Source organism: Nerophis lumbriciformis, linkage group LG17 (assembly GCF_033978685.3).
Source record: "Nerophis lumbriciformis linkage group LG17, RoL_Nlum_v2.1, whole genome shotgun sequence".
In the NCBI taxonomy this organism is placed as follows: domain Eukaryota; kingdom Metazoa; phylum Chordata; class Actinopteri; order Syngnathiformes; family Syngnathidae; genus Nerophis; species Nerophis lumbriciformis.
In genome coordinates this window covers 675001-683722 of record NC_084564.2, presented here as the reverse complement: position 1 = coordinate 683722, position 8722 = coordinate 675001, and the positions used below count along the sequence as shown (strand labels likewise).

General features: G+C 36.6%; 1 protein-coding gene across 1 annotated transcript in view; it reads right to left on the bottom strand.

Moving 5' to 3' along the window:
- Positions 1-8499: 8499 nt before the first annotated feature.
- tenm4 (teneurin transmembrane protein 4) overlaps positions 8500-8722 on the bottom strand; it is a 218553-nt gene continuing 218330 nt past the window's right edge. Inside the window, exon 33 of the mRNA XM_061972168.1 lies at positions 8500-8722. This exon is cut by the window's right edge and continues 1020 nt beyond it. The gene's annotated coding sequence lies outside the window, so the exon portion shown is untranslated.

Below are 8722 nucleotides of genomic sequence, written 5' to 3'. Positions count from 1 at the left end.
ACAGAATTGAGATCGAAATTTGATCGAAAAATGATATGAACATTTTTATTTATTTATTAGAATTACAGCAGGACTGCTGGCACAAATAAATGTGCCACTAAAAATACCCCCAATGGTAAGTCATTATTATGAGATATAGTCATAATTATCAGATATAAAGTCATAACTACCAGATATAGAGTCATAATTATCAGATAAAAAGTCATAATTATCAGATATAAAGTCATAATTAACAGATAAAAAGTCATAATTATCAGATATAAAGTCATAATTATCAGATATAAAGTCATAATTTTCAGATATAAAGTCATAATTAACAGATAAAAAGTCATAATTATCAGATATAAAGTCATAATTGTCAGATATAAAGTCATAATTAACAGATAAAAAGTCATAATTATCAGATATAAAGTCATAATTATCAGATATAAAGTCATAATTGTCAGATATAAAGTCATAATTAACAGATAAAAAGTCATAATTATCAGATATAAAGTCATAATTAAGAGATAAAAAGTCATAATTATCAGATATAAAGTCATAATTAACAGATAAAAAGTCATAATTATCAGATATAAAGTCATAATTAACAGATAAAAAGTCATAATTATCAGATATAAAGTCATAATTATCAGATATAAAGTCATAATTGTCAGATATAAAGTCATAATTAACAGATAAAAAGTCATAATTATCAGATATAAAGTCATAATTATCAGATATAAAGTCATAATTATCAGATATAAAGTCATAATTATCAGATATAAAGTCATAATTATCAGATATAAAGTCATAATTGTCAGATATAAAGTCATAATTATCAGATATAAAGTTAAAGTATCAATGATAGTCACACACACACTAGGTGTGGTGAAATGTGTCCTCTGCATTTGACCCATCACCCTTGTTCACCCCCTGGGAGGTGAGAAGAGCAGTGAGCAGCAACAGTGACCACGCTCGGGAATCATTTTTGGTGATTTAACCCCCAATTCCAACCCTTGATGCTGAGTGCCAAGCAGGGAGGTAATGGCTCCCATTTTTATAGTCTTTGGTATGACTCGGCCGGGGTTTGAACTCACAACCTACCCGTCTCAGGGCGGCTTGGAATTGGGGGTTAAATCACCAAAATGATTCCCGAGCGCGGCCACCGCTGCTGCTCACTGCTCCCCTCACCTCCAAGGGGGTGGAACCAGGGGATGGGTCAAACGCAGAGGATCATTTCACCACACACGTACTTGAACTTTTTGAGAGACTGGAGGAGATGCAGATGAAGAGACTGGAGGAGATGTGGATGGCGAGACAGGACTGCAGAGCTGGACAAGCTTCACAGTGTCTTGGCTGAATGAGCAGGTATCGAACACCTCGGTCTCCTTAGACGCATCCTCGCTCATCCACGCAGACTGGACACTGTCCGAGAGATAGTGGGCGGCTCTCTTGGTTGCTTTGTTGGGTCTGCTCCTGTCTCTGGCCATGCTCCTCCCACCCCAGCAGACAATGGTGTGGAACATCACACAGGCCACCACAGTGTATATGTTTGTAGCTGTATGTAGAAGTGTGTGGTTGCATCAGCTCTGCTCTTTTAATGTCTTTAATGTCCTTTGTGTTCTTTGATGTTTCCCTCTTACACACATGCTTATGTGTGCTATGGCTATGAGGTTTTTTTCCCCCCTTGGCCTCAGTCTGGACCCCCTCTCCATGAGGGGCCACCACCCTAGCACTTACCTGTTCCTCACTTTTTTGTAAGGGGCGCCAGAAGTTGGCAGAGCCATCAGTGATCCTGTTCTGTCTCCCTGTAATGTTTGATCCTGTTCTGTCTCCCTGTAATGTTTGACCCTGTTCTGTCTCCCTGTAATGTTTGATCCTGTTCTGTCTCCCTGTAATGTTTGATCCTGTTCTGTCTCCCTGTAATGTTTGATCCTGTTCTGTCTCCCTGTAATGTTTAATCCTGTTCTGTCTCCCTGTAATGTTTGATCCTGTTCTGTCTCCCTGTAATGTTTGATCCCGTTCTGTCTCCCTGTAATGTTTAATCCTGTTCTGTCTCCCTGTAATGTTTGATCCTGTTCTGTCTCCCTGTAATGTTTGATCCTGTTCTGTCTCCCTGTAATGTTTGATCCTGTTCTGTCTCCCTGTAATGTTTGTTTGCTCTTGAATGGGATTGTGCTGAAAATATTAATTTCCCCTCGGGGATTATTAAAGTATTTCTGATTCTGATTATTGTGATTTATGTCATAATTATGACTTTCTATTTCATAATTTAGAGTTTGTATCTCATATATGACTTTTAAAATCTCCTAATTTAGAGTTTTTATCTCATAATTTAGACTTGTTATCACATAATTTTGACTCATCTCATAATTGAGAGTTTATATCTCACAATGGAAACTTTTTATCTCATAATTTAAAAGTGTTTTCATTTCATAATTATGACTTCTTATCTCATAATTTTGATTTATCTCATAATTATGACTTTCCATCTCATAATTTAGTTTTTATTTTATAACTTTGAGTTTTTATCTCATATTTATGACTTTTTATCTCATAATTTAGAGTTTTTATCTCATATTTATGACTTTTTATCTCATAATTTAGGTTTTACCTCATTATTTAGAGTTTTTATCTCCTATCTATGACTTTTTATTTCTTAATTTGGCCAATTTATCTCATAACTTGTGACAATGATTGGTACTTTAACTTTTTAACTTTAAATAATTTAGACTTTTTATCACATCATTTTGACTCCTCTCATAATTTAGAGTTTATATCTCATAATGGAGACTTTTTTTGAATCTCATAATTTAGAAGTTTTTTCATTTCATAATCATGACTTCTTATCTCATAATTTTGATTGATCTCATAATTATGACTTTCAATCTCATAATTTACTTTTTATTTTATAACTTAAGAGTTTTTATCTCATATTTTTGACTTTTTATCTCATAATTTCGATTTTTTTATCTCATAATTTAGTTTTTATTTCACATTTATGACTTTTTATCTCATAATTTAGAGTTTTAATCTTACATTTATGACTTTTTATCTCATAATTTAGGTTTTACCTCATTATTTAGAGATTTTATCTCATATCTATGACTTTTTATTTCTTAATTTGGCCATTTTATCTCATAACTTGTGACAATAATTGGTACTTTAACTTTTAAACTTAAAATAATTGAGACTTTTTATCACATAATTTTGACTCATCTCATAATTTAGAGTTTATATCTCATAATGGAGACTTTTTATCTCATAATTTAGAAGTTTTTTCATTTCATAATCATGACTTCTTATCTCATAATTGTGATTTATCTCATAATTATGACTTTCAATCTCATAATTTACTTTTTGTTTTATAACTTAGTTTTTATCTCATATTTATGATTTTTTATCTCATAATTTAGAGTTTTAATCTTATATTTATGACTTTTTATCTCATAATTTCGATTTTTTTGTATCTCATAATTTAGAGTTTGTATTTCATATTTATGACTTTTTATCTCATAATTTAGGTTTTACCTCATTATTTAGAGTTTTTATCTCATATCTATGACTTTTTATTTCTTAATTTGGCCATTATATCTCATAATTTGTGAAAGTAATTGGTACTTTAACTTTTAAACTTTAAATAATTTAGACTTTTTATCACATAATTTTGACTCATCTCATAATTTAGAGTTTATATCTCATAATGGAGACTTTTTATCTCATAATTTAGAAGTTTTTTCATCTCATAATTATGATTTCTTATCTCATCATTTTGATTTGTCATAATTATGACTTTCCATCTCATAATTTAGAGTTGTTATCACATCATTTAGTTTTATCTCATAATTTACACTTTTTATCTCACAAATATGACCTTTTGTATCATCATTTAGACTTTTAAATCACATAATTATGACTTTTTATCTAGTTGTTTCGACTTTCTTATGTCATAATTCTTTTTATATCACAATTTGGATGTATTAGTTTTAAACCCTAATAATTAGGACTTTTTATCCCACAATTTCGATTTAAAAAAATTATAATAATTAGGACTTTTTAACTCATAACTTTGATTTATTATCTCATAATGTCACTTAACATTAGGGTATTTCTTTCTAGTGGCTTTCATACCAATAAAAAAATCACGTCGCTGCAGAAAAACACCATGCATGCTGGTTAATTACCTCACCATAATGAACATTTCCAGTGGATACATTCATTTTTAAGGGCTTGTCTGCTGCTCCATCAGTGTGTGAATGTGTGTGTGAATGGGTAAATGTGGAAGTAGTGTCAAAGCGCTTTGGGTACCTTGAAGGTAGAAAAGCGCTATACAAGTACAACCCATTTAAGAGTGAAAGTGCGACTAAAGTTAAGATATGACCTCATAATTGATCTCACAGTTTAGATTAATTATCATATTTCTCGCTCACTTTGAAGTCATGCAGTTTAAAAACATTTATTTGTGCAGCAGCTAACATACGTCATGCACAATCATGAGCGATTAATGACGTCATTGTTGTGAATATCGATAGTTACACTTGTGAATGTTTGTATGTTACTCACATGAAACTGTGACGTCATCACAGTCGCTGCTTGTCGGTGACACTTTTCAGGCACGCTTTTCCTGCATTTGCGCATGCGCGTAAATCCAAAGAATGCGGAAATGACATGGCACTATTTAAAAAGCGCTACGCTCTCTCGTGTGAGTCGCGTCTTCACACTAAATAACGCCATTATTTGTGTATCTTGTCATGAAATAAACATGTGTTAAACTACCAAAGATCAAATGTGTGGTTTGTCAGATTACGGTTTTGTTTGCTGGGACACCTCCCAGCATGCATTGCGGCTCCACATCTTCACATGACACCGCAATTTAACAAAGCTTACATTTAATGGTTTAATGCGTAGTAATGTGAAACATGAACATACAAATAGAGCGTTGTTTGCTATAAAGACTTTAGTTACGTGAAATATTCCTCTGGAAAGAACCGCGATGTGGAACTACGCCCCCCCCCCAGTCTGCTTATTTATGCGCGTGCGCAGACGTTGCGTCGCGTAAATCTAATGAAGAATGACAGCTCGGTCTTGAGCGGAATAGGCGGGGTCACTGACGATGAGCTGGCTTCCAATTGGCCATTGTGAGATGTCAATCAACTCGGGAACGGAAATGTATAAACAAATTTACTCGACATTTGGAAAGTAAAAGTCACATTTTCACATTTGTTCAATGATTTCAAATGAGTGTTGGAAAATGGTTAAAAGTAGAAAACAATGAAATTATTATTGAAGGAAGCCGATTTGTATTCATATACATATTAATTGATTTTATTTATAATTTTTGAATCCTATTGTATTGTCTCTGACTTTATTTTATCGACACTTTTTGTTTATATTAAGCTCAACCGTTTTGTTTTGAAATATTGTCATAGATTAAAAGTGCCTTTCAATATGTATTGTTTGTGTGTTCAATAAAAAAAATAAAAAAAAAATACTTCACATTTTCCCAAAAAACTATTTAGAAATATAAATATATATTCCTAAATTATATATTCCAAAAAAAATAATTTAGGAATATAAATATATATTCCTAAATTATTCTTTTAGGAAAATGTCAAGTATTTTTTTGTTTTTATTGAACACACACAGCTATCCACATCTTAATATAAACAAAAAGTGTCGATATATGTATATATATATATATATATATATATATATATATATATATATATATATATATATATATATATATATATATATATATATATATATATATATATAAACTGACATAAAAGAGAATGATAGACAAAAATAATTCACAGCACAGCAAATAAACACAAAATATTCCCTTTATTGACTCTTCTCTGCCTACTGGAGGACTACACATGATGTAGTGCTGAGTGGCATCTTTCTATTTACAGCCCGCTGGACGTGGTCTTCACACGCTGGACGTGGTCTTCCCACGCTGGACGTGGTCTTCCCACGCTGGACGTGGTCTTCACACGCTGGACGTGGTCTTCCCACGCTGGACGTGGTCTTCACACGCTGGACGTGGTCTTCACACGCTGGACGTGGTCTTCACACGCTGGACGTGGTCTTCCCACGCTGGACGTGGTCTTCACACGCTGGACGTGGTCTTCACACGCTGGACGTGGTCTTCACACGCTGGACGTGGTCTTCACACGCTGGACGTGGTCTTCACACGCTGGACGTGGTCTTCCCACGCTGGACGTGGTCTTCCCACGCTGGACGTGGTCTTCCCACGCTGGACGTGGTCTTCACACGCTGGACGTGGTCTTCCCACGCTGGACGTGGTCTTCCCACGCTAGACGTGGTCTTCGCACGCTGGACGTGGTCTTCACACGCTGGATGTGGTCTTCCCACGCTAGACGTGGTCTTCCCACGCAGAGAAGAAGCACAGTGTTGAGGACAAGCACAACTGAAAGTTGTTGAGTTTGCTATCAAAGAAAATGAGTGTGCTGACGCTCAGGGCAGCCAATCACTGACAAGGAAAACATTTGCACTCCCGATGCAGCAGCCATCAAAGGACACACACTTCACATGCTGGTCATGTGGGAGCAACAAGGCTTCCAGAATGTAAACATCTCTTGTTCCCCCATTGCTGTTCCCTCATTACTGTTCCCTCATTAGTTCCCTAATTACTGTTCCCTCATTACTGTTCACTCATTACTGTTCCCTCATTACTGTTCCCTCATTTCTGTTCCCTCAATACTGTTCCCTCATTACTGCTCCCTAATCAATGTTCCCTCATTACTGTTCCCTCATTAATGTTCCCTAATTACTGTTCCCTCATTTCTGTTCTGTCATTACTGTTCCCTCATTACTGTTCCCTCATTACTGTTCCCTAATTACTGCTCCCTAATCAATGTTCCCTCATTACTGTTCCCTAATTACTGCTCCCTAATCAATGTTCGCTCATTACTGTTCCCTAATTACAGTTCCATCTTTGAAGTTCCATCATTACTGTTCCCTAATTGCTGCTCCCTCATTAATGTTCCCTCATTACTGTTCCCTAATTACTGCTCCATAATCAATGTTCCCTCATTACTGTTCCCTAATTACTGCTCCCTAATCAATGTTCGCTCATTACTGTTCCCTCATTACTGTTCCCTAATTACCGTTCCATCTTTGAAGTTCCATCATTACTGTTCCCTCATTACTGCTCCCCAATCAATGTTCCCTCATGACTGTTCCCTAATTACTGCTCCCTAATCAATGTTCGCTCATTACTGTTCCCTAATTACAGTTCCATCATTGAAGTTCCATCGTTACTGTTCCCTAATTGCTGCTCCCTCATTAATGTTCCCTCATTACTGCTCCCTCATTACTGTTCTCTAATTGCTGTTCCATCATTGAAATTCCATCATTACTGTTCCCTCATTACTGTTCCCTAATTGCTGCTCCCTCATTGCTGTTCCCTAATTACTGCTCCCTAATTACTGTTCCCTCATTGCTGTTTACTAATTACTGTTCCATCATTGCTGCTCCCTAACTACTGTTCCTTAATTGCTGCTCCCTCATTGCTGTTCTCTAATTGCTGTTCCCTCAATACTACTCTCTCATTACTATTCCCTAATAACTGTTCCCTCATTACTGTTACCGCATTGCTGTTTACTAATTACGTTCCATCATTGCTGTTCCCTCATTGCTGTTCCGTAATTACAGTTCCCTAATAGCTGTTCCCTAATTACTCTTCCCTCATTGCTGTTCCCTCATTACTACTCTTTCATTACTGTTCCCTAATTACTCCCCCCTCATTGCTGTTCCCCATTACTGTTCCCTCATTATTGTTCCCTAATTAATGTTCTCTAATTACTGCTCCCTAATTACTGCCCCTTCATTGCTGTTCCCCATTATAGTTCCCTCATTACTACTCTTTCATTACTGTTCCCTAATTACGGCTCCCTAATTACTGTTCCCTAATTACTGCTCTCTCTTTGCTTTCCCCCCAATACGGTTTCCTAATTACTGTTGCCCTCAATACTGTTCCCTAATTACTCTTCCCTCATTACTGTTCACTCATTACTTTTCCCTAATTGCTGTTCCCAAATTGCTCTTCCCTAATTACTTTTCCCTAATTGCTGTTCCCTAATTGCTCTTCCCTAATTACTGCTCCCTCAATATTGTTCCCTAATTACTGCTCCCTCAATACTGTTCCCTAATTGCTGCTCCCTAATTACTCTTCCTTAATTGCTGCTCCCTCATTGCATCCTTAAAGGCAACTACTTGGACAAAAGTGGGTCACTTTGTCAGTGTTCAATGGTCCAAAATCAAGTAACGTCATGGATGGATTCCTGACGTGTCCATAACCCTTTATGTCCACACCTGGTCCACACCAGGTTCACACCAGGTCCACACCTGGTCCACACCAGGTCTACACTTGGTCCACACCTGGTCCACACCTGGTCCACATCTGGTCCACACCAGGTTTACACCAGGTCCACACCAGGTCCACACCAGGTCTACACCAGGTCCACACCAGGTCCACACCTGGTCGACACCTGGTCCACACCAGGGCCACACCAGGTCTACACCAGGTCCAGGTGGCCAAGCAGCAGGTGTAGGTGGAAAAACACTTCCTAGTTTCCTCCATGCGGTGGACGCCTTCAGAAGTTTGGTTGAAGAACAACAATCAAGGATAAAAGGCTTCACATTCGTCTTTTTTCCACTTCACACCCGTCGTCGTGACAACCGACCCCGCAGGAAGTCATTTTTTCCCTTC